Genomic DNA, 24,805 nt, shown 5'->3' on the forward strand with positions numbered 1-24,805 from the left:
CTTTATGGCCATACAGAAAACACACCAGAGAATCAGATTCAAATACGTATTTGTGAATACAAAACAGCAGGTACTGCTCTGTCACATTCAGTGTTCGTGGTGGATTTCATTATCTCAAAATTCAGCTTTTTCTCGTACCCTGCTGACACTTGGGCAAACAAGCGAACCACCAAATGAAAACAGAACCTTTAGCAAGTCAGCACAACGAAACATACTATCTCTGTGTGCCTTTCCGTCGTCACTCGGCACACAGCATCACCTGGATGGGACCGGCAGCTCTCATTAGAGTCAAAGTGCAGCCGGTCCTGCATCGAACCTGCTAATAACCAGGCATCAGCCCATCGTTACTCGTGCCCTCATTCCCCACTCCCGATCCCCCACGATCTCATTAGCATGCGGCGCTTTGGCGAGGCTGCATGCGCTGATGATGGCTGCAGACCCTCAGGCGGAGTTTCAGGCTAGATTTTAATGGGGCAGTAAGGGTCACCAGGCAAAGAGAGAACAATACTCCTCTCCAGTTTCCTGTGATCGGCGGTTCAGCAGGACGGGGAAGCCCAGTGGGGGTGGGGGTCGGGGTTAGGGGTACCTGTTGGGGTTTGAATGCTGAAGAGGTCGACCTTCAGAATGGTGTCAAAATGAATTCTCGGTAAAGCCTCAGAGTTTCCGGTCGACTGCCCTTGAGTGCTGGTTGGCAATTAGCTGACACATTGGCATACAGGCCAACCACACTTCACTAACAATGTTGTGATAATAGGTTAAGCACTGTAGGGACGTGGGCAGCCCAGTGGAAATGTTACTATTCTTTTGAAGTCGATAATTGCACTACATTCACCTGCTTCCAATTCCCTTTATTCCTCTGATTTCCTATCGGCTACCGGTGGTCGTACAAGGATGCTGCAGAAAAACACACATGATTTCTGTTTCGATACTGACATTTCTGGCACACTTACTGGAATCTGTCTAGAATGGACATGACAACAACCCAATGGTTAAGTAAAGACACTGAGAAGGAAAAGATGTGCAAAAACTATCAGACATTCATACATGGCAATACTTCTGAGGGAGCCACTTGGATTAGTGGTGAAACCTCTATAAGAAGCTCTTCTAGTCCGGTTGCCCTTGTTTCTGCTTTTTTGGATACGCCATGACATTGAATTTGAAGATTGACATGTATTCTGGAAGATCGTCTCATCAGCTTATGAGCACCCCATGTGGGGCGAATATGCACAAAGAAGATGTATTTATTCCAACCAGAGAGAAATCTCAGTCTTTCACTTAGAACTCCTTCTTGTCCCACTAGTGCTGGATACTCAGCCATTCATATTCTGATTTATTCCTGATTAGCACCAATGCAAACGCAACAAATGCTTGAACCATTTTCGTCCTTTGTGCATAAAACATCCATTTCCAAATTGGCTCAGCGACTGTGAGTTTGGTATTGGACAAAAAAAATAAACGGAAAGTCTTTTGTATTTTAGACGTTAGATCAACCCATTTTTTCCATTAAACCAAATAATGGAAGATCGTTTTGTGCGGAGCGGAGAAGTTTTAATTGGCTTATTGGCGTCAGCTGTTTCTGCTTCCAATCACATGGTCCAACACAGCTGTGTGGCTGTCATGTGGACTCTGACACAAAGTCATACATTGAGATGTAGCATGCTGCCCTTGTACATCTTATAAGTGAGTCTTCTATATGGCTGTGAAGGTCTTTCTCACAGGTCATTTTATATCTAAAGAAAAAACAAAAACAAAAAAACAACCTGAATCAAGGGCACTGGACTTGTAGGTTCCTAAATGTTGGTGAAACATCTTCAAAGAAATCTTTTTGTGGGGGTTACTGCACAAGCCCTTAACCTTATTATGTACTTTTTAAGATTTAAATTCTAAAACTGACAATCGATCCAATAGCACCAGTTCACGAAGCAGCTGACCGGGTGTGCAGAGGTGAGTCTGAGCTTCTCTCAAGCCTCCTTTCCTACAGCTACTTCCATGTGTGCAAATGAGTGCAACATCATGAATGTTTCCCAAGCAAAACTCTTTGAAACTCTAACCCACATTTCCTTGTAATTTTTTTTTCTTTTTTTACTTTTTAAGTGAAGTAAAACACTCGGCTTGTGCAACAAAACTGGAGCCCATGAAAAATTTAAGAGAAGAAGCTTTCCTGCAGCACTTCCAGCCTGTTTCTTTGCATCAGCAACCACTGAGGGGCCACTTCCATCAGATCAGAGGTGGGTGATAGCAGCTGACTCACAGTCAGTCTGTGCAAAATCAATATTTTCTGTGCCCCAATATCAGAGTATATGTGCTCAAGCTATAGCAGGGGAAAATCTAACCTGAAAGAAAGCGGCTCTCAGAGCATCAGTATAAAAACCCTGTTATCAGCCAATAAACGGTGGCCCGGAGGCGTTCTGACCCAAACTGGACCTCAAACCGATACGGCCAAAAGCTACAAGCTGCTCCGGTGTCTCAACAAGACACGCATTAACCTTTCCTCCGTTATTTTTTTTTTTCTGTGGAGATCTCCCACTTTGAAGTGCTTCCATTTAACCTTCATTTAACTTTTGTGTCATGCACTCCCAGGCGCCCCATTTTGACAGCGGAAGCCTTTAGAAGTCAGAAAGGGCCCGCGGCTATAGATGGCATATCAGCACATCTGTCTGCTCCAGCGCCAGGTTGTGCAGTGAAGAACTGGCTGTTCATTCTTCTGCGAGTGTTCTGCCATTTGCTGGCTGGATCGCACCGCAGCTAGGTGTCAGAAAGACACTTTAAAAAGCCATAATCCTGATCGTACGGGGGCAGCGAGTCTGATTTTCCTGGAGATTACTTAGACGGTAGTATAAAGGTAGCAGAATGAGAGCTACACCTGACAGTCTTTCCTTTAAATCTATTTTGGAATAGCTTTTTTACTTTAAAAATGCAACTTTTCCAAACAAATCCATTCTGCTCTGGTTGCAAGAAATTATAAAGTGGAACATAGCAAAATAGTAGCAAAAGGTTTCCTGTTTCCCATCCATCACACACAGAGCAACATTAATTGTTGATCTCTTTTTAGCTCTGTTTTGGTCTCCACCAGTGAGTTTCTTTGTCAAGTCTTCATCTACTGAGTGTTAGATAAAAAATGTTTTTGATTTGCATAGAATATTTAGACGCATCGCAAATTCATTAATACACAGGATAAGATGTTACAATCCCTTGTGTCAAGATCTGAGGCAAAACACATTCAGAAGCCCAGTCCAACTGAAAACCGACCAGAAGGCTAGCAGTAGGCTACCAGCCAACGACAAAGAGACACCAGCTAACTAGCCTAGCCAACAGCAGAAGTATCATCGGGGTTTTCAAGTGGGCCCCTCCCTTCACTGATGTTTCGTTAGGTTAAGGCTCACAACACCCCAAGAAGGCTCAATAGAGGTCACCGTCCTCCATGCTGCCACCACACAACTACGTGACTTTCAACCACCAAGAGATTAGCTTAGCCCTTTGTACTGCTATTCAACAAAATACACAGTTGTGTCGATCCGGTGCCCGAGCTCCCTCTCTCCCAAGGAAGGGAAGGGGACCCTGGTTCGGGTAGGGGATGGGGAATGAGGATACAGGACTGAACCACAGCCTGTGCACCCAAACACAAAGGCAATCTAGAAGTTTGCAAGACCATTTGCACAACCTCCTACCCGTGGCTTGGACCAAACCACTTAGCAACTAAATACTAAAAATCCCTTACACAAACATCAAAAGCAAGGCAATTCATTAAACAGAGACTTGGACGCGTAAGAGACGCTTGCTGTTGTAAATACTTTTATTCTGCCGAGGGAAGTAATTTGACCACAACCTCAAAACCACCAATATGCCAAAAAGAAGGCGATGAAGGGGTCGCACATTTACTAAAATTTAAACTACACTCAGTAAATTTATTTGAACCTTTGATGAATAGTATAATTTGATAAACCAATTGCTAGTCTAATAATTATTAATTACTACAACTTACTGACAAAATAAGTGACAGATTCACCAATGAATACAAAATAATCTTTCTCTCTAATCAAAACATGAGCTGAAAGACAATAAAATGCTCAGAAGAGATACCAGGAGCTTGAGAGTGGGGTAATGATTGAGCCTTTCTTGGTCTTCTCTTTTCTCCTGACCTAGAGCCAAAGGGCTTCTATGTATTTCTATGGGAATGGACCTTATTATTGAAAGGGCTTGTATTGTCATTGTAGGAGCCCTCCAGTTGTTGGTGAGATTTTGAGCTGTTTTATTAATCGACGATGTGAGTGCCCACGTATAAAATATTACATTTAATAATTTAACTGCACGCTTTTTATTTGGCTTGTTATTTATTGCATAATTGCATGAAATGACATCGCTCTGGTTTGTTTTGACTTCGCCCAAGGATTCACATACTGTGCCAGCATCTGTCAGGGTTGTGCATCAGTTCAAGAAAACCAGAAAGAAAGAAGAAAAAAAATGGGGGCTTTACAAGTTCATTTCTCACAGGCTCTCCAAATATTTTGACAACATAATTCCTCTTTCATGGCTCTGAAAACATTCGGCCTTCCTTAGCTTCACTATGTTGAAGCATCCCCCCCCATCCTTTTTTGCTTCGATTGCAGCACTTCTCCAATATGTCCTCTGTGAAATATATATTTTCATTTAATTTATTTGCACAAATGCACGAATACATTCATTAAAAGTGTCATTATGGAAGACAACAGATCCCCCTCTCCCATATGCTCATGTATATGCATACGCGAGTCATTTGTTGTAGCCGTGCTCCCGTGATATTTATAGTTTTATTTGTTATGAGCGTTAATTGATGCAGCGTGTCGGGATGAGTCACTGCAGGTGACAAGCGCTGTCTTTTGCGTAATCTGGTTGGAGGAAAATCAGCTGGGATTTCGACACCGTCTCCAGATTTTCCGTCTAATTGCGGTTTTTATGGCTCCATAATGGACTTATTAACCGAACCCGCCTTCAAACGGAGCGCTTTGATTCGAGTTACAGAGGCGTGACTGGTGTGTGTACCGTCATCCGGTGCTGGAGGGAATAATGAGTCCGGAAGGAAAATCTTTTTTTTTTTTTTTTTTTTTTTTGAGCATCTGAGTTTGTGACAGGGTTTCCCGGGCCTTAGCAGAGATGAACCCAGACAGTGAAGATCTGCCTCGCCGCTTTGATCTGGCCTGCCTCCCCACTTAACTTCTGATGACACTGCACTTAGAGAGGGCACCCTGAAGCCTCGCCTCTGACTTCCACCTCCTAATATTTGAGCCTATATGGGGGAAAGGAAGAAAAAAAAAAAAAAAAAGGCAGGTACGTGCAGCAGGGCAGACGGCGCACCCGTCAAATATTGAGCCAACCCATGCTGTGAAGACGCAGCCACGGCTCAACATCTGCGACGTGTGACTGATACTCGTATGTATTCTCTCCGATGCCAGGTTTGCAAGCGGCAGTCTGCACATAGAGGGCACTCTTAGCTCGGTTTTCTCTGCACTCCCTCCTTCCAATACCACTGGGAAGTTATTTATAGAGGCCGGCTTCAAAGGAGGAGAGAGCAAGTTTTATTGAGGTGATTTTGCTTTTGTGTGCGACAGAAAGGACGGCTCGGCATCTCTCAGATTCGCAACCTCCCTGTCTGCCTCTGATCGAGGCTGTGCAACGCTTAATGCTGCTTAATTTTTTAATAACTCCGGGAGTTTTAAAGTGTCTGTGTCGCGGCCCGGGAGAGCGAAAGCCCCTCACCTATCTGACGGTGGACAGTTGAGCGGCAGGAGAAGAGCCTCCACGGCGTGCTGCCGTCACACACAGGCCTCCTCCGGCGGTATTGACAGAGAGTGGGAGGCCAAATGTGTGGACTGTTGACAGTGCTGAGGGGGAATTTTCTGGGTTATGGGCAGAGTTTGAGCAGCAGGACTGTCAGCCTGACTGTGAAATGAACCCGTAAAGAGCTCCAAAACAAGTAAATGAACGCTTTGAGTCAGCCGCCGTCAGGGGGAGAATTTGCCATTTATTTTTCTAACTTTAGTAAAGTGTTCTGCGACGGGCAGCTTTTTAGGAGAAAAACAAAGTTTCCTTTTCCTGGGAATGTGTCCTTCTTTTGTCCTTTGTGACTTTTCCTGCTTTAGAGTTTTCAGTTCAGCGGTCTCGCATGTTTCTCTTAAATTTGAGTTTGGTAATTAGGCCGAATCAGCGGAGGTTATGTTCATTTATTTTTTAAATTGGCCGCTTCTTTTTTTTTTTTTTTTCTTTAGCCTGTCACAGAGTTCGTCATGGGCTTGTTTAGTTTTAATGCCACTTTCTATTTCTACTGCACCACATTCGGCTCTTTACACTACTACATCTGTTTAATAATGACTAAATACTCAGTTAATTGAGATTTTACTCACAAAATATTATGATTTTCTCATAGATTTGCATATCGCCCAACTTGGGTGGGAGGGCTAACATGTCCGTGTTTGAATTTAATTGTCGTAAATCAAGACATTCGACCAATCTGTGCTTCAAATCAAACTTGCATGCTTTTGTGCAAGTAAAATATTAAATATAGGGAGGCTGTTTAAATGGTGTATTTCTAAAGTGGTTTTTGGGAGGGGCTCATTCATAAACAAAGCACTGGCATTTTATTGTTATTTTCTATTGATATTCTAAGCATTTGCCTATTTACACATGTAGGCTATCTCAAACACAGAGCCCCAAGAGGCCATTTAAAGGGGCTTAAGTATCTAGTCACACAGACATAAAAAAATTAATATATATATATATTTTTTAAATGTGTAAGTACAAATGGGTTAGTGTTCAGTGTGTATTTAACAGCTGTGCACGGCCTGGGGATGAAGAATTGGCATTCAGTTAGAGGCATATTTATGTTTACCTATATATGTTGCTTTTTTCACTGTTTTGGTCTCCACCATCTCCCTCCAACTCGCACTTTAGCTGTTACAAACTACCTTGCATTGAATCGGTGTAGTACTTGTATACTGTAGGTAACTAATAGCAATAGTTTCCACTGGCTGCGTAGAGTTTTGTCTAAATATCGACAGGGCAGTATCTGTATTAGATAGATACTGGCGCGATGAGATCGATATTTGTTAGTTTTTCCTGTATACGTCCAGTAAATTACTCCTCAAGAGTTCATGTGAGTGCAGTTTCTCAGCAGCTTTTCTTGTAGTAAAAGGTTATGGACAGAGTTTGACACTCACATCCTAGCATCACAGTTTATTTTTTATACTGTGAAACTGACAAATATTTGAGCGTAAAGGAAATATCCCAAATAATTTTTTTTTTCCAAAACTTTAACTCACGGCACTAGACAAGACTTCGTGACACGACACGACAGAGACAACACGAGGCGGCTCGCTGAGAATACAATAAAACAATCGCAATATTGGAGAAGACGGTAAAGTAGGACAGGCAGAACTGGTGGGACACGCACCAGGAACTGTAGAGGAGCAAACGGCATAACAGATAAGACCAGAAACAACAAGGACACCGCTACTAACATAAAACTACAGCTTCTGCAGATTTGACTGTGGAAATTCATCTTTTAAAATACACTGACGCTGCGGCACAGACTGATTTTTGTAATTTATTTATTGCGTTTAACTTCTATTAAACCTGGCAAGCAGGTTAAGTATTAATGTCGGTGGCAGCCAGTTGGTATTTGGAGCAAATGAGGATAGAAATAATGAAATGAAGTAAGAACAAGCACCCTTGACTTAATAAAAAATAAATAAAAAATCCCATCCCATCCCACAAAATTAATTTCAGAGACTGTCCCGAGGAAGACAAACAAAACCAGGTGATAAATCACAGCTGAGACTGGGATGTTGTTAAAACTCTGCCTTGAACACAGAGGAGGAATGGGGGAAATCAACAAACAAACAAAAACAATAGATGACGCAGACTTTCGTCTTCCTTTCACACGGCGATGTCATTAATCACGCTCCTTCACGCCGGACGGCCTGAGATCTTTTTCTCAGCTACTAAAGTTGGGGGGGGGAAAGTAGAGCACCATTTTTTTTTTGGTGTTTAATTACAATCAAACTGCTGACGTTCCAACTAATATGCTGCAAGTCACAGCACTTTCTCCGATGCTCATCTCTATCTCACCAGCGAAAACACCTAGAAGTGTCTGTCTCAGTTATAATTTAAAACTCAAATCTTATGCAACTATAAACAGACACTCTGATCCAGCAAAAAAAAAAAAAAAAAACCTGACTCAGAACTTGTCCCTTGCATCTAAATGAAAGTAATTACTCTGGATGATAATTGGGAGGAGATGTACAAATGCTGAAGAAGTCTGAGCTGAATTCTGATCCGTCTGTCACGTTGGCCTCGTCGTGCACCTTGCAGCAGTGTCACTACGGGAAGTTTGGATCCGCGGGAAGAGTTCACTTCAGGCTCAAGTGCCAGCACGTCTCCGGCCCTTCGTCGTATCGCTCGCTCTTTCCCACTTCTCGGCTTGCTAAAAACCCATCCCGCTTCACTTAACGTCACTTTGGATCATCACACAGTGATTCCTGACCGTGCGTTCCTTGCATGAATTCGGGATGATGCCGCTGTCCGCATGTCTCTCTGAGATGCACGCAGGATAGCGGGATCAGCTTTAATCAGAGTTTTTTTCATTTTTTTATTTTTTTACCGTATAGGAGCAGGCCTCCTCCTGACCTATCACACCACAGGCTTCTATACTTAGGCATGTCCTGTCTACAGGCCAAGGTTACCCAGAATTCATACAGCAGCAGGTTGCATCTTTCATGCCATGACGTGAGGTAAAAAGGTCACCGGTCTGGGCAGACTGTGGATGAACAAACACAGGCTTTTTCTCACTCCATGAAAGGAAACTGCACCAGATACTAATAGACCTCTGAGGTTGTAATTCATCACACGCCTGAAATTGTGGATTTTTCTTTCTCTCTGTAAGGCGGCTGCAGTTCCCCACATTTAACAATCCCTTTGGCTTCAGTCAGCTGCAGGGTATACTGCATGCCTCAAAGACCATGAAATCTTGGTTTCAGATCACAGTGTCTGTATTTTCCTTCACCCTTAAAGGTCCACTGTGTGGGTTTTAGAAGGATCTATAGGCTGAAGCAGAAGACGATTTCAGTTATGAAATGCATGTTTATTAATAACTTGAAAATAAAAAGTATGCTCATAACTCCACTGGCTATGCAGACGAGTATAAATGCATAATCAACATGTGACATTACATGCTACTTGTATGGCACCTTCCCTTACCACAAGGGGGAGCTCACAAGTCGAGGCTTATGGGCCGCTACAGCAAATTTTTCATAGAAAGTGTCAGCTGATGGTGCACTACTTAATGTGGGTGACAAAACTTCAGTTTAATTAACTTCAGCTTGATCAGTGACTTGTCAGCATGTATATAGAGAGATGTATATAGAGAATGATTAAATAGATGTCCGACACGCTTGGAATATTCAAGTTATTCAAAATCAAACATATTTTACAGGACATATGTTAGAATAATTTGCTATAGCTTTGACAAGCCTGAATAATAAATGTGCGAAGTCTATTTTTTTCAGATTTGCAACTTTCCTGTCTGTGTTGCAGCTCCCCACTGTGTTCTCCTCACCACAGGGGGGTGCTCACAAGCCAGGGCTTTTGGCCCAGTACAGACAATTCTTTCAGAGAAAAAGTAACTGCTGGTGGCAACTAGTAAAAGTAAATGGCAAAACTTCACAATTTCTTCAATTTAATAATACACATATGTATATACTATAGATTTCAGCTAATCTTCTTATTTAGGATTGAACACATGCGGTTTGATCAGACTTGACTTGTAGCATAAGCTACTGCATAAAATTCTAAAACCATACAAGGGCATATTACCTTTTTGTAGTGCTACACAACCTTGGAATCAACTCATGAGGCAAGGAAATGTCTAGTATAAGGGGAATTTGTAGGGGTACTGGGCTGGTGTCCAGCTAGCAGTCCAGAGTGGAGAAATAACAGCAAAGCCAAAGCTTAAGGGAAGGCAGTTTAGCTAAGCCCGTGGGAAAAATTGCCTCAAGGACAAACGTTGGCACAGGACTCATACAGTAAGGAGGGCAGACCTATCAATACACTTCCTGTCTCGGAGAGAATTGGCTTTGCAATTTCAGCGTATCTCTTTGATAATCATCTGCCCGTGTTTGGCAGCAGTGGAAGTCATCCGAGTGTAATGAACACCTCACTGTTCATCATATAAAGAACAATAGAGCATAAAATGAATCACCTTCAGAGGGCTCCGCGAATTAGCGAACAATATGGGATAACCTTCTCCGCTGCTGCTTCATCTCCTGTACAGTAGAGATGGTTTCTCATGGCAGAGCCAGCATAGTACTGCTACAGGAGGTCAGGTAGCATCAGTGACCGCCATTCCTCAAGTTTAATTCTTAGGAAGAGCACCAACCCTTCCTGAAACCTTGTTGCCTTTAATGGATGGTAGCATGGCCTCCCTGCAGACTGGCTCTGATGCTTAGCTCATGCAGGCCAACTGTTTAGTTGAGTACTAATGGGAAAACTTAAAATTTTATGTTCACCTGCAGTCTGTGACATGTTGTGGTGTAAAATGAAGATTTAGGCAGCCCTCGGCAACTAGGCAACAAAAATAAGAGAGCAATTATCTTTTAGAGAAAAACCACAAGAATGTTTGTACTTACGCAAAGTATATATTCAAAATCACCTTCTCCTTTCTCTCCAAAGATAAAGTTTTGAACCTGGGGTACTGTATAATCAAAAAAAAAATGGTTTCAATTGCATAGATCTTCAACAGGGATTCTGTGACCCCCAGGGGGTCCGCGAAGGTCCTGCAGGGTGGATCCCAAAATTTTTGGTTGATTAGACATTTTTATTTTATATATATATATATATATATTTTTTTTTTATTATTTCCCCCACAAATTAAAATTTCTTTAAATGCAAATTATCATGAATCTAACATATTTTAGTAAAGCGATAAATGGAGGCAGAAGACACATTATCTTTATGTTTATGTCAGGTATGTTTATCTTAATATTTTAATGCAAAATGATAATAATAATGTATATTTATAAGGCCAAGTTTAATATAGAACAGATGTAGTAGGTGGGGGGGTCCCTACTTAATATCTCCATCAGTGTGGAGGTCCTCGGCCTGAAAAAGACTCCTGACTCACAGTATAGGTGATTTGAGATAACCCCTTCATAATCTATTATTAGCATACATTAACTAGGAGAGCTGTAACATGATTGTAGGTTTGAATAACACGAGTAACATAAGATTTCCCATTTAGGCTATGTACCGTGTCCTAGATATTTACCTGCTTCACTGGGACTGAGAAGGCAATGTAGCAAGCTGCCAGATACAGCTGATGGTTTCCACAGAACCACAAACCACCAAAAATATATCTACACTTTGATTAGAACTTAAAGTACCCAGATTTCTGACACTACTGTAGTTTATCATTAAAAAAATGCAGTTGAAGCATAGAAATTATTCAGCGAGCAAACTGTAGCAGTCAAATACCACAGCCACTTAAATCTAGCTACTCTTCTGCAAAATAAAATTCAAATCAGATGTATCTGGCAACACTGCTTAATGATCAAAGGAAAACAAGAGTTCAACCAAATGTGGAAATTGCAAGTTGGCTGTGTAGCGTAATGTTAAATTTGGCACTGATCAAGAAAATCTGGGATTATCATTTTCAAAACAGGATGATCACTTGAACACTTTGTCAGCTGAGTTGTCAAATGTTAATGTTCACAAATGATTTAAATTTATATCGTTGAATCACAATCATTTGATCCGTTCATGCCTTGAAACAACTATCCAAGTCAGCCTTGTTTGTGGCTGCTCTTGTTTTCCCAAAGAGCGACTCAATAGATTAAAGTTCATGAAGGAAGTTGTCGCTATTCCGACTGGTGTATTTATACTTTGTGACAGTGAGCTATATGCAGAGTGGCCAGAGACCCTAGTGGGGAGCCTTGTTAGTGCTGTAGCCCGGGGACGTGAGACAAACTCAAAGGACAAGCCAACGCAGAAGGTGAAAGCGGTGAAAGAAGACATTTAATATATGCTGTTTGAATGCCGTCTCGCCTCCCTTCCGTCGAGTCTCCTTCTGTTGTGGCAGAACGCGATGTGTCCACAGGCCAGAATAACATTACACTACAAACAGGTTCCCTGAAGCGAGCCAAAGCCGAGGTCTTGCTATTCCTCGGAAAATCTCTCTCTGCTATGAAAGGCTTTAACTCTCTGCAATGTGGAAACATACTTTCCTTACTTTAACTGCCAGTTTCCATCTCACCGTAAGATGCTCGCTTTGTACGGCCTTTCCTTCCCAGCATTATTTTCCCCCCAAGTCTCATGTTGATTGACAAACTCTCCATCTAGCGTCTATCCCATCATTATGTCTCATAAATAATTTAAGCATGACTGCTTTGTTTCCAGCAAACAACTGGAGAGTGGTGGACAGTAAATAATCTTTCGGAGCTAACGCTAATGTTGTTCCAGCAAGATTTGTAACGTGATGCATGAATTCCTTCATCATACTACAAACAAATCTGTGGTACTGCCAAGAGTCCTTCACATGCCACATCCTTTACATGTAATATATGCACTCTAGTAAGTTGTCTTACATACAGCGACAATACTAACATGACTGTGTCAAGCTGGGATGATGAGGTTGCCATGTAAGTTCATGTAAGTGTCTTTAAAAAGATGATGGACAAGTCAGGGGATCAAGAAAGGTGTTGTGATGCGTCATATGGAAATGGTGAACGTCTGTGCCAAAATTCATGCCAATTCATTGAGTAGATTTTAAAATATTTTAGTCTGGACCAAAGAAGTCTGCTGTAGCCACACTGGCTTTCTGGCTGGCATCCATCTTATTGGCCTTGAGAGAAAACTAGGGTTTATTATGATCTGAGTTCATTTTTTATATATCTGGACATTGTTTCTCTTGGTTATGATAAGTTTGGACTCATCAAATTCTATCCCTAAAACCTTGAAGCGCTGCTAATCCAAGCTATCAATTTAGCCAGATTAGCAAGAGCTTGATTTAGAGGTATAACAAAGAAATGAAGGACATCTGATACCAATGCTGGGACTAATCACTAGGCTAAAACTAAACATATGAAAGACATAATTTTGAATATGTGAATTAACTCCTGATTTCGTTGAATCACATCCTGGAGATATTGTCCCTCAGTTTTTGTGATTGGTCCGTGAAATATTTAAACAAGACCTTTTTGTTCTCACTCAGTGTTCGCATGAAATCCTATATTTACCAGTAAAGGAACCAGAGTGTATATGTCATGTGCACAAACCCAATGTCCACGCACACAGAGACATCACTTCATAACATTAGTCCTGGTGGAACTTCATTTTGCTTTGTCTGTCCAAGTCTACATTTTCTCCTGCCGTTTCCCTCCCCCGATTGCTGAACCAGACATCAATCAGCAAAATGTGACGGGCGCTAAAACACGGAGAGAACCTCTCTTCATTAAGGCATCCAATTTAAACCATGAAAATTGATTTTAGTGAAGGGCCTGCGCGGCAAGGTGAACATATTCACATAATCATTGTAATTAGCTTTGTTCGTGCGTTATGCGGTTGCTGGAAAGCGTTTTGTCCCCGGACTAGCTTGAAAATTGGTGGTGCTTCTGAATCTCTTCTTGTAGATATAAAATCAACTTTTTATTTGTGTAAAACAAGTGGAATTTAAAGAGGTATGTGGAGCTGGGGGGTGGTTTCGGGCAGCAGTGTTGCCCTTGAGCTGCAGGTGACAGGTTTCCTCACAACTGGAACAGGACGCTGAGGGCAACACTTTCACACAGAGGCTGAACAGCTGAAGTAAAGGGACAGCTGGCACTAACACACTGAACGCATATATTAGTCTTGTGGGTATGCTCAACCTACCCGGCAGCAATTAGGAGAAGTAGAGAAACATGTTAAATTTAATGTGTGATTCTGTCATTATTATTCTTTGGAAAGGCTTTGTTGAGGAGGACATTGTTGTTTCGCTAGCTCTATCTGCAGGGGTCAAAGCTCAGTTTTAATGCCTGGCTCAGAATCTCAAGATAAAAATGTCCAATAGCTTCACTATTGGAACATCTTGGCCCGTCCCTGCAGGGCAAACGATTTCAGGGCAAGGTTCAGATGTGGACCCCATTTACAGCTGGTACGATTACATCCGCACATTAAAAGAAATGCATGAGAAGACAGTTTTGCACTCAGAACGCATGAATGGTTTGACGTGCATTGTAATTATACTGAAACCAGGTCCGTACGGTGACACCTAACCCCGCTCTCTCGAGCTGCTTATCAAAAAGCCAGAGAACAGACAAACAACCCCTTCCTCATTTGCTGGAGAGATAACAAGTGGAGCCCATATGCCTACATCACTCTCTGCCTCGCTATGACAGGCTAGTAACCAGTCTAGTGCTAGCAAGTTGGCCTCTGGCACAGTTCACCTCGCAGTATAATAATGCGAGCGTAGTTAGCAATTCTGTGGAAAAGAAGCCAGTGAATGCATTTGTTGTCTTGGTCTTACCCCTATCTTGGATGTAGTAATGGACCCTTAGGTACATCCTGAGGCAGTTCGCTTGTCTCGAGGAAGCACTGGTACTAGGCTCTACATAACAAGAGTGCTTATTAATACCAGAGGTAAACACGGAAGCAAGGGCATAAGGTCAAAAATGGGGTAAGTGTTGTCTAAGCATGTAGTGGTTACAATTAAAGCTGGAGTCTCCAGGTGATAAAACCAAAGCTAGGTAGCGTTTGCTGAATTATGATCTCAAAATGATATGCAAAACGTGACTGTCTTTGAAAATGCAGGTAAAACTCTACAAATGGCAGAGACCATGTGTATGCAGATAATAGTACCTAGGTTGAACGAAGGGGAATGAACTGGCCTGGGGCCCCAAGCTGTTGCCTGCCTTGTCTGTTAACAAGCTGCTCCTCTGCATGCATGTCTTTCGACTGAATCTACACTGGCATAAGAGAAAAAAAATCCTTTAATCATCTCCAGAGTTCCCGTATCTGTTTCAGTATTTGGTTTTTATTTCGTGAACGTCCTCTTTGGTGTTTTGCTTACTTCCTGTATTACTTTGAGAAGATCATTGTCCCCTATATGTCCTGCTTAATACCTAGTACACAAACTTTGGACAGGATGTTCATTGTGGAATTGGTTCTGTTTCACCCATGAAATGCATCCTGGGATACCTTGCTCCCCTAAAACCATACAAGTCACCTCTTGATGAAGCTTTGATAAAACAGACAGAGCTTGGCCAGATGCATACTTTGAATTGGAACAGGATTTGGACAGCAACTGGTGACTTATCACAAGTCTACAAGAACACAAGTACAGACAAGAACCCAGATCAATAAATGCCCATAAATGCCCTTAGGTTTTTGTCAATTCATGTGTGATTTCCCCTTAACGTTCGTTGTTTTCCTTATCCGCTTTGTTTTTGGACGAATGTTTAGATTGTCCTGCCACATTCTACAATGTCTTTGTTCACAAAAGTTTTATTTAATTTACCTTTGGTACTTTCATCCTACTTCGCTCCTTGAGTAAATCCTGCATTTGAGTCTTTCCGTTTCCTGCACAATTGCCACAACTGCATGCAGAAATGTCCTTGGCAGATATGAGCTCAGGACCTTCTGCCATGACGTTTTCAACTTCTTCTTTTGTAGTCTAGTTGTTTTGGTCGACTTGAGTCACTTGACTGACACTAGACTCTGAACACTTCTAATGCATATATTTGCATTATCTGGTGTTACATAGAACTCACAAAGAAATAACTCATTGTCAGTATTGTATGTATGTAATTTGGTAGAGATGGAATGAATAATGGGGGCCTTGAAACTTTTGTAATTGTATTAAAATCACCTTCTTCAGACTACAAAATAACTACATCAGGGAAGAAGTGAGAGACTCCTTTTCAAGGGATCGTGGCCCAGTCGTTTGATTGACAGCTTTCATACTGTCATCATTTTTTTTTACCCCAAACATACTGCAAGAAAAGATAGGATAGAAAATGTCCTAATACAGCCCTGCAACTGAAGACTTAAGACTCATGAAGGGTAAAAGGAGAGACTGAGCGATTCCTTACTTAATTGTAAACTGACGTTTGACTGAAACCTTGCAATGATCCTGTCAATATTTCACAGTATGATGGACACAGGCAAGGTCACAGGCTACTCTTGGTAACTAAATCTGGTCGGGCCCTCGGCGTCGAAAGACGCGCGCTCAGCTCGTCCATTAATGGTGCCGTAATCTGATCCAGTCGCAACTTAAGCTGTCAAGACAAATTTCCGTCTGGTTCATCCTCGGGAAGCTGTGATCTCTGTGATGTGCAGGTAGAGCTGTCACAAGAATCTGAAAACAAAGGCCACTTTGTTTATTCTCATTAGCCTGGTTATTTATTAATTTTTATTTATTTCCCCATCCTTTTTCACTTTTACTCTGTCTTTACTGAAGTAGGCTATTAGATGTTTACAATTCATATGTACCATTTAGCTTATCGGGTGTTTCTCCTCTGTGAAATTTAAGTCAAACTTTACAGTTTGGTTGGTCCTAGAAAGTATTTTTGGAATCTTTTTGCACTGATAACTGGTAGTTTAGAAGAACTACCAACATGCTGCATCCCATCATAAGCAGCATAAATTACCAAACAGCCAGGCAGGGCCAGCTACTCTGTTGGAAGGTCTCTACTGAAGTATTGCTGGCGTTGTCGATGATCATCTGTCTAAAAGTAAAGTAGTACGCATCATGTAGCAACATGTACTGGGCATCGGCTTGAGCTTTGTTTTTTAGCTGCCACGGGAAAAATACATTTTCACTTGGAGCTCTATTGCCACTCATGGGAAATAGTTTTTTAGGGATTATCCTAAGAAATAATCAAAATTATTTTACTGTGGTTCTGCAAGTTGAGCTGGTGGGGGTACAGGTACTTTCTAACTTCCTGTTAATGTTTAGCCTAGCTTTTTAACACAATAAGGACATCATACATAACTAAACCCGCATGAGATTTGACAATCTTGGGGCTGTGTCTGTCACTGGCTCTTTTCAAAAGATAAAACAGTTGAGAGTTTTCCTACAGCGGATTCTTTGAATGTGGTTCTTGCGAGATGTGCTTTGGGAAATTCGAGCTCCGCGCCACATCATTCATTCTCCATCGGCCTTGAAGAAAGCTCCCCACTGTGACGGTCTCAACTGCATCACACCCCATGCGGACAATTGGCATTAGTCTTGTGTCTCCGGGAGCACCCGGCAGCTATTCCGACAAATGAACCTCTGTAGACGTCTCTAAGAAGGACAGAAATAAATAATTGGCATTCACTTTACAAATAGGTGTTGACTGCTCCACATTGCAGTCCGCAGGAAACCTGGAGCTTGACGTTGTTGTTTCATCGCTGCACCCTTCTTAAAAAATAGAAAAAAGGCGAGATCATGAAAGACTTTTTTTTCACAGCCGAGTTTGTGACTTTTCAAACACAGGTGTGAGGAAAACAGCGAGGTATAATTAGTGCACTGTGATAATTGCAGGAACAAGGAGATCCATTGTTGATGTTATGCTACATGAAGTTAAAATGTCAGTTGTGCTGTGATGAAAGGTCTGGATGAATGTGAAGAAGGTGTGATTTATGCACTGGTAATTCTCAAATAGCAAACAAATGCTAAACAAATGTTTACTGTTGCTATAGTACGAGATACACTTAGTATAGTAGGAGAGACTTGAGTTGAACATTATAGCAGTTCGAGCAAGTTATTACAAAAACTTGAGGCCTATGGCTAAGATTTCAAGATTGTAATTCAAAATCATAGACAGTATAAAGATGGACGTCGGAACTGCTCCTCAAAAGTGAAGCCAAAGCGAATAGAGCTCCCCCTGGTGACTGGCTGCAGTATAGGTCATAAGCTCCACCTCCATGTTAATGGATGGGACTTGCAGCAAACAAAAACACTAAAATACTTGTCACATTATTTTTGTTCAAGGATGGTTTCTTTCATTTTAGGTAGTTCATGTAATACCACATACTCTAGTGTCCATTTTTCTGTCGTTCTAGTTAGTTAGTTAGTTAGTTAGTTAGCGAGTGGTGGGAGTGTGGGTGGGTCATCAATAATGGGGTTCCATGTGGCTCCACTCTCGGACCACACTGTGCAGACTATAATTTCCACACTCGCAAGCCGCTGCCACGTCCGTATCCCTGGGAAAATAGCGTCAATTTAGCCAATGCAAGGAAGTGGTGACGCATAGTCCATATTTATATACAGTCTATTTTCAAAAGGGGTTTCTTCATTAGAATTTTGACATACAGCAGTATATTTAATTTAGCACTGTGCTAAATCCAGGTATAGAGACAAGCAGAAGAAATTTGTTGACACAAAAATGGCGGTGATGATTACTTCTAGATAAAATTAGCTCACATTCTTGCTGTAATATTACTTTAATATTAGAAAGGAAGACTTTGTCCCCAGCAGAGACTGCTGAGGAATGAGGACAGCGTTGCCATGTAATCTGCCATCCTCCCCCAGTATCTACTGTCCACTTCAGACGATAACCTCTCCTTCTCGAGCGGGCAGGGGGCTAGATCTTCATTATCTCGGTGTCACATTAAAGCTCATACAGCGGGGCCTTTCCAGGGGGCCTGGGGTGACCTGGTTTGTATGATTTCACCTGCCACAACTATGTTAACACACACGTGTCCAAATACACAAAGAACACACACAACTGCTGTCTGGGTGTAAATACACAATGTAAGTGGACTCCGACCAACTGGCCGTGAAAACACACATTCACATAAACACTATGCTATCACACACTGACATAAACTGAACACATGCTCAAGTTGCTACCTGTCCTATTTGTCCTCTCCTTCCCCACACTGTACTATCGCTCTCTTAGCTCACGCACAAGCACACAAAAGCCACTCTCCCCACCACTGACAAGATACATGATGAACGCATCCACAGTGATTTATAATAACTCACTTCGGAGCCACGCCACTGCAAAGGAGGAAATTGAACAAACAGGCCATGTTATCTGTCACCAGATGACCCAGTTCAAGTTCAAGAAGCTGCCTGTCAAGTACAATTGACTGCACAACTGATATATTAGACCTTAATGGCAGCAGAAAAAAGAAGCTCTTAACGATTGCCTTTGCTGGGCATGTGAAGGTCCCACAGAGGGGTGGATTGCAAAAAGGAAACAAATGATTTCCTGAAGCAGCATCTTCCACCCTAAAAGAAAAAAAAACATCTGATACACATGACAGTAGAGGATATGTTGACTGTTTGATATTATATGAAGCTGGAGTGAAGCTTTGCTCCATGTAAAAACTTTTTTTATAGTTTGCGTGCAAAACTTTGGTTTACTCAGGTTTACAAAGGTTAACAAACCTCACATTCTTGAGCTCAACCATTGTAAGCAAACAAAGGTTACAAAAGTAACCAGGGTTCTATGAATTCAGAGCTTCTGGGGAACCTCTTTTCACCATGTAAAATCATTGCTTTGAGTGAATTATGTGTGGTGTGTTATATTATTGAGTGCAACATTTGCTAGCCAAAAAAAAAAAAAAAACACCTGTAGTCATTAACATTTGCAAACAAAACAACATAATCGCCACCATTGGGGAGCAAAGTAATTCTGTAAATTTGCCAGCAGATATCACAATGCCAACCATTGTTGTGTTATTGCTGACAGCAAGACAGTTCATCAACTGTGACACACTTGACAAACATTCTCTATTAGGATTACATGTCCCAAAAGTCAACACATTTTTGCTGCGAATGCCCAAACGTGTCCTGAAGCTACAAATGTGCCAAACATAAGCATCAAACGTTCCAACTGTAGTTTTTGTCATGCTTGGCTGAGTTAGCTCCTGACCTTGTGTAGCGCAGTTGTTTTGGTGGCTAATGTGCTAATAAACAGCTAGTTTATTAGCACATTAGCTAATTATTAGAAATACGAAGTAGAATTTAAGGCCACAAATTACAATTTTTGGTTGAGACTTGCACATTTAGTTCTGACAGATCTGGATTTTTTTTTTTTTTTTTTTGGTGACTGAAACTGCAGCTTTTTGAACCCAGGTCCCAGGGTGATAAAGACAAATGCAGGGCCTGTGCGTTTTCTTTTTTTCCATTCCTGTGGATGCCTCATACGAATATGATGATGTCCTTGCCCCACCAGCTTGTGACGGTGCTGCATCATATATTGACCTTTTTGGGGGGCTAGGGCAATATACAGTGTTGCTGTGTGAGCTAAAAAGGATAAAATGATTACAAACTGTAATCTGGACTGTATGTCTTCTTTTTTTGGAGTTCTACAGCAGAAACAGCGCCACACAGGCCTGGGATATGTACTACATCCTTTCTACAACTAGATGCAGTTTTGCAATGGATCAATCTTTACGGAGAAATACGGTGCCAAGGAAAACCAGAGAAAGAGAAAGATTGTTTTGGTACGTGGCCTAAGTCAGTATTCAGCTCCTGAAATGCATTCTGCTCTTTCAGTAGTTGTTAAATGCTCCACTGGGTTCACCAGATAACAAAGCTTCACAGACTTCAGAGAAACAGCGCTGCTAGGAATTTGACCCACTGCTACAACAAAAGTTCTGATTGCTGCAACTTCTACAGCTGCAACTTTTACAGCTTTGGTTTCTTTCATTAAAAGTGGTCAGGGTTAGGTTATTTCTGACCTTTGTGGTTATGAAAACCAACTTTACTTTTGTGTTGCCTGGGGTCTTTGGTTTATGTTTGGAAAATGTACTTTCATATCCAAAACGATTGCATTCACAAAGTTGAGTCTAGCATCTCAAGAACACAGACTCGCTGTAGCTGATGTTTTCCAGGAAACTTTCCTCAAAGTTCTTGACATAATCGGTCCAGTGATTTCTTTCATGCAAGTTAAGCAACACACTTGTCATGGATAATTTCTCGTGTACCGAGAATAAAGAGGCTGGCTGATAGGACGACAGCAACACAACGAAACACGATGCCTTGGCGTTAACAAGAAGCCTTTGAAACATATGTTGCAGCATATGGTTCAGCTAGGAGATCAGGATTTGATTTACTGTCAGACAGTTTAACTCAGAGTAGAAAGTTTGAGAAATATCCTAGCACGCGGCTGCTTTCGAAAAACACATTAACCTTTTCGGAGAGTGGGAGGGAACCGAAGGCACAGCTGTGAGGTCGAGGTGGGAGCAGTGGAGATGCATTCAGATTTGCAGCGCTGCACCTCAGTCCACCCCACAACGCGACTCCGACAGGAAGTGCGCTTTTTTTCCCTTTTTTTTTTCAAAAATGTATCTTTTTTTGTCACAGCGTGCCTCATCATGCGCAAGCCTAGCCACAGTGGGAGCAATCTAGCCTAGTCTGCAGGGGAGGTAAAATTGCAATCAATCGACATGGCATGCGATCCCCAGTGTTCAGTTTACAGTTTCATTAGAGGAGCAGCAGAAAGCCTTCGCTGCGTTGCAGTGGACTGTTAATTTCACACGACTAAATTATCTCCTGTTTAGCTGACAAAACAAATTTAGGCCACTCCGGTATCAGCGCAGTTAAGATGTCACTCATTCTCGCAGTAATGTAATGTTGATATGCAGGGTTGACCATCCTTTTCGGCAAATGGCGTACCACTTTTAGGAGCTTGATGGACAACTTGCAGTCTTTTTTTTTTTCGGTTTGTTGGCTCAGTTGTCAGCTCACGACAATAAATCATTAACATCTATGACTCCAGCAGCTTTAACTTCATATCAGTGAGGAAACTGCAGTTCACTGGGGAAGATAATGAGAGGCAGTTAAAAATACTATATGGGAATGAAATGGTAAAAGATCAGAATAATGACCTGAAAGATGGTAAAAAGTTAATATTAAGCATATTCAATTATTCTTTATCCTTGTGAAATTGCGAATTATGCACTTGCATTGAAGCTAATCACTGTGAGGTAAAGGAGAGATTCTATTCTGGCCTGATAGTGAGGCCTCTCATCTCTGCTAGCATTGACGATGTAGCATTCTTAGCAAAGGCGAAGGTGTAACCTATGGCAACTAGTAGTATGACAGCGCAAAGATCAGTCTCACATGCTTCACAAAAAAGAAACTCTGCAGTCAGACAAAGGGTAGGGCAGTGGCTCAGTGGGTAGAACCGGTTGTGGTTCAGCAGTGTCCTTGAGCAAGACAATGCAACCTGAGTGGCTTCCAGGACTCGGACTAGGTATGTGTAAATATAACATATTCACTTGTGTGAATATGTTATATTTACCAGTAAAAAATGTGACATTGTGACTATAAAGCCCTTTAGTACCAATATGTACAAAACGGCAACACGCAAGGACATTTATTGTTTAAAAAAAAGAAAGAGGTGAATAACAAGGACAAACACGGATAAGTATAGGTTCTGCTTTTCCTTCTTGGATAGCACCGGAGGAGTTGACTGTAGAGAGTGGACACTCTGCAACTCGTATGCACATGCTGACATTTTGTAATCGGTGTCATTGCCAGGAGGAGGGGTGTAGTAAAACTTAAACACTTTAGCTTTAGTAGTTGCACATTTCAGCAGTAAACCGTGATGAGCTTCAAAATAAAAGCTTCAGAAAAAAGACTTGAAGCTGAGAAGAAGAAATGGCATAAAATAAAAGCTGTTTGAAATAAAAAAATGAATATTTCAACCTGTGTATTACTTGAATAGCTTAATATTGAATGCAAAATGATGATAATAAAGTATATTTATAAATAGCACCAGGCCAAGTTTAATATAGAACACATATAGTAGGGAATCTACTTAATCTCTCAATTAGTTTGGGGGTCCGTAGCCTGAAAAACCTTGAAGACCCCTGCCCTAGCCGATTGGTGTTATTGTAAATGTGAGATACACTGATCAGGCATAACATTATGATCACCTTCCTAATATTGTGTACATGCCCACAACATATAAGTTTAATCATTGTAAGTCACGCTGCACTCTTTATTTAGACCCACTCTCTTTTTCTCCCCCTCAGTTTTTCTTCCTTCAGATAGATTTCATCTTGTTAAGACCTCACTGGTCAACGTGTAAACCTGCTACTTAATCACAGAAACGTAATGCGTTTAATAAAAGAAATTCACATCAGACCCCATAATTAATAATAACTGCATCAGCATTAGCGGTAAACACTCTTAAAGCTGTGACTCGGCGCTAATCGAGCCTATTGGGGATGTGTGAACGCGAGAGCCAGCGAGGCCGCGTTTCCACCGCTTCCACGCCGCCGAGATAAAAATAAAGATGCAAAGCGAAGCCCCTCTTTCTTTTTTAATTTATTTATTTATTTTTTAAATTTTCATGTAAAGCTTTGCAAAGAGGGATAAATAATACGTTTAAAAATGAGCTCTCTGCAGTCAGCTCACGCCTCGTCACATGATTCAATAAGCCGTTAAAAATGAAATAAATGCAGAAGAGTGATGCTGGTGTCTGTCAGGGATGTTGGGAACACATGCTAGATGCAAATGTCATCCACTTACATTGTTTTACAGTCACAGTGCTATTATTGCAGTCATTAGTCTAAATTATTGACTCATAACACAACATTTCTGTGCTGCCATAGCTGGATTTGGGCTTTAATTTATATGTAAATGCATTTGTACCCCGTGCATTATTTGTCACTACATCATTTGTTGAAATGAGATGTGGGAGATGTTTGGTTCGGAGGGATGTTGATTACAACTCGGATAGCTGAACTCCAGAGAATAAGTCCAATCTTTTAAAGATTTTTGGAGGAATAAAAGGATGATTTCTTTGTGGACGTCCGACCTTGACTATCAAAAGAATGTTTTTTTGTGTGTTCATCAGTTGGGACTTCCAGATTAACAGGAAAAGGCCTTCAAACAGTGTCCAGGAGAGGATTTTTGTTAAGGACTGACAAATGTGGAATCTGTACGTAACATAGAATTCATTAGCCAAACGAACGTTTATTTAAACAAATTGCAAATCAATTATCTTCCATCTGTAGGGGTTAGAAATAAACATGTATTTACAGTTGGAATACTCAATCATATACCTAATTAAGCAATTCTGTGAGGCATTGCTGTCGCTTTGCAACGTAAAGAGTCCCAAGAGAGTGTTAATCACTGTGTGCTGTGAAATATAACTTGTGACAGCTCTGTTGTTGGTGTAAGCAATTAAGGACTTTTGAGAGAAAGTGACATTTCAGAAATGGGTGCAAAAAGTGGGTGCAGAATTTCAAAAACGATGAAAACAAAGCTGTCAAAGCTGCAGGAACCTGACAGTAGATGAAAACAATGGAAGGTTGTGCGCGGCTATATCTTCAACCAGGCTTTTCTTTTGTTGTTGTTGTTGTTGTTAAATTCACAAAACCACACACAATGAGGCCAAAATGATATTCCAGTTACTCTGATGAGGACAATCTGATTGAGTGAGGATTAAACTGTTCTTGGTGACCTTTAATCAAACTTGAATAATTATATTCATAATGTTGCAAAGAATTAACCTTTCTGGGTTTAAAGAGACAATTGAGATGATTTATGGAGGGAATGTGATATCACTTGCAGTCCACCTGTGAACTGTGCCCTGCTAACCCCTTGTTCATGCTCAGTGCTGTGCATGAGTGCTCAATAATATTTTCATGAACAAAGCACATGGACTTTCTGATTTCCAAGCCTTATCTGCTCTGTACACATTTTTGAAAACTCAGGAAAACAAGTTTGATCTACAGTGGAGTACAAGACTTTGTAGTTTGGTTGTAACAGTTGTAGTCTGTGCTCTTGTGTGAACATAACTCAGTTGACCGTCAGCTCATTATCAAGCTCGTGTGTGGAAGTAGTAATTAAACC

At 41.3% G+C, this 24,805-nt stretch overlaps 1 long non-coding RNA gene across 1 annotated transcript in view; it reads left to right on the forward strand.

Moving 5' to 3' along the window:
* The first annotated feature begins 1,742 nt into the window (after window positions 1-1,742).
* LOC125000267 overlaps window positions 1,743-24,805 on the forward strand; it is a 47,183-nt gene continuing 24,120 nt past the window's right edge. Inside the window, exons 1-2 of the long non-coding RNA XR_007111310.1 lie at window positions 1,743-1,944; window positions 2,095-2,228. This is a non-coding gene — a long non-coding RNA (uncharacterized LOC125000267). The remainder of the gene's footprint in view (window positions 1,945-2,094; window positions 2,229-24,805) is intronic.

The sequence above is a fragment of the Mugil cephalus genome, chromosome 22 (genome assembly GCF_022458985.1).
Source record: "Mugil cephalus isolate CIBA_MC_2020 chromosome 22, CIBA_Mcephalus_1.1, whole genome shotgun sequence".
Lineage (NCBI taxonomy): Eukaryota > Metazoa > Chordata > Actinopteri > Mugiliformes > Mugilidae > Mugil > Mugil cephalus.